The sequence below is a fragment of the Panthera tigris genome, chromosome B4 (assembly GCF_018350195.1).
Source record: "Panthera tigris isolate Pti1 chromosome B4, P.tigris_Pti1_mat1.1, whole genome shotgun sequence".
NCBI lineage: Eukaryota > Metazoa > Chordata > Mammalia > Carnivora > Felidae > Panthera > Panthera tigris.
In genome coordinates, this window is record NC_056666.1 from 34693903 (window position 1) to 34696353 (window position 2451).

General features: G+C 53.4%; 1 long non-coding RNA gene across 1 annotated transcript; it reads left to right on the forward strand.

Moving 5' to 3' along the window:
* Positions 1 to 128: 128 nt before the first annotated feature.
* Positions 129 to 1441, forward strand: LOC107180595. The gene is made up of 2 exons (XR_006219739.1): positions 129 to 289; positions 448 to 1441. It is a non-coding gene; the product is annotated as an uncharacterized LOC107180595 (long non-coding RNA).
* The last annotated feature ends 1010 nt before the right edge of the window (positions 1442 to 2451 follow it).

A 2451-nucleotide genomic window follows, 5' to 3' on the forward strand; every position in this document is an offset into this window, starting at 1 on the left:
CGACTTCGCCTGCTTCCGGCTTCCAGCCGCCCAGGGGGCGGGCCGCCGAGGGGCGGGGCTCTGGCCCGACCAGCGCTCCGCTGGGTCCTCCTCCGGCCGTGCGTCCAGGTGCGCGCTCCTCCCCGCGCTCCCGGGGCCTGGGCTCGACTCCTGCGCGCCAGCTTCCTGCCGCCCCGCCCACCGCCTCTCCTAGCTCTCGGCTCCCGCCAGCTCGCAAATTTCATCTCCGCGCTTACCCGCCAGCGGTGGCGCCCGGCTTTAGCTCTTGCCCGCGTTGCCCGCGCCCCTGGTTAGTCTTCTCTGCGTTTTCTTCTCGGCTCCTGGACGTCAGGCCCCAGCTCGAGACTCCAAAGGAGTCCGATCGATTTCTTACTCCCTTCCCCTCTATTCCCACCCCTGGCAGCTCAGTTGTCTGGCTCTGTTCTGACTTTCCTTTCTTTTTCTCAGTCAGGGGCTGCTGCTGCCGCCTCCGACCCATTTCTCAGTTGGATTCCGGGGGAGGAAGTAGGAGCAGTCATTTCCCACACAGTTGGCGTCGACTCTGGGAGATTGAATTCTTGGGGGGCAGGCACCCGGTTTCGGACCATTCTGCGTGTTCACAACGCCGAAGACTTCCGTATTTCCCGAGACTTACCCCACGTCCGTTGGAGGACGGCCATCGCGACCACGTGCTCCTTAGTCTCCCTCCTGATGACTCGTCCTCTGGAGGAGCGCTGACTGCATGCTTTCCTGTCCGGACTCCCCAGACTATCCAAGTTGGGCCGCATCTCCCTTCTCCTGACTCCTGCCACTGCCCGACCCGGCTCGTGGCTTCCAGCTTCTGCCTCCCGGATTTCACCCTACCCGCTCCCGGCACATTTGCCTTTCTTAAACTGCATTTCGTAGCCCTTCCTGCGTTTCCCCTACACCCACCTCCCCCGCATTTCTCTCCTGGTCAACTCTAAACCCTGGCCTGGCCTGGCCTGGCCTTTGAAGCCCACGGAATCTAGACGCACTTAGCTTTTCCGTGTGTTTCCCACCCACGGACTGGAGCTCCCAAGTCTGGGTCGGTGGATTTTTTCATTGTCTGAAGCAGCCGCCATCCTTTTCTGCTGCTGAGGACCCCTGGCGATTATCTCTGTTAGCCCCGCACCCCCGAACAGACTGCTGCTCAATTAGGCCTCAAGCATCCTGCTCTCCGAACATCTTTACCCGTTTTTTTCTTTTTAATGATTATTTATTTTGAGAGAGAGAGAGAGAGAGAGAGAGAGAGAGCATGAGTGGGGGAGGGATGGAGAGAGAGAATCCCAAGCAGGCTGAATGCTCCAAGCTGTCCTGGGGCTTGATTTCAGCAACTGGGAGAACGCGATCTGAGCTGAAACCAAGAGCCCTGGATGCTTAACCAGGCGCCCCTTTACTTGTTCATTTCTGAAAGAATCTTGGAAAATTCTGCATCCTCTCACCCATTTTTCTAAATGTTTATGTTTGAGAGAGCGAGCGTGCCTGAGAGCGGGGAAGGGGCGGGGAGCGGAGGTGGGGGGGGGGGAGGGATGGGGAGAGACACAGAATCTGAAGCTGGCTCTAGGCTCTGATCTGGTCAGCATAGAGACTGATGCGAGGCTCGAACTCAAGAACAGTGAGATCATGACCTGAGCGGAAGTCCTGTTCCCAAGTCAGATGCTTAAGCGACTGAGCCACCCAGGTGACCCGCTCTCACCCATTTTTTAAGACGATACTTAAGGGGTGCCTGGGTGGCTCAGTCGGTTGAGCGCCTGACTTTGGCTTAGGTCATGATCTCACAGTTTGTGAGTTCAAGCCCCACATTGGTCACTGCTGTCAGCGTGGAACCGGCTTTGGAGCCTCTGTCTCCACCTCTCTGACCCTCCCCTGCTCGCACTTTCTCAAAAATAAATAAACGTTAAAAAAAAGACACTTAAAATTTTTAATCCTGTAATTAAGCAGATGTAGAGGATATAGTTAATTTGACATTTGTAGCAGGCAGCTTCTGAGATGGCTCCCACGATCCCACCTCCTGGTATCCACATCCTTTTATATCTCCCTCCCCTTGAATGTGGGCTGAGACTAATGCCTTGTAAGACAAACATGATGGGATGTCACAATATTAGGCCACAAAAAGACCATGGGTTCTGGTTGTTTGGCCTCTTTCTGGGTTGCTGTGAGCTGCCCTGTGGAGAGGTCCACATGTCAAGGAACTGAGAAAGGCCTCCAGTCAACAGCCAGTAAGAAATTGAGGCCCTCATTTCATAATTATTAGTACTTAATTGATCAAAATGATGTAAAAGTGACGCAAGTTTTGATAGTAATTATTAAACAGAATAACAAACATTTGAAATTCTCCTATGAGACGAGTAATTTTTTTCCTCATGTATCTGAGGACAAATACTGCTTATTCACAGAACGAGACTGTGTTCAGCATTTTAAATATTTTGCATATAAGCCTCGAAAACTTTG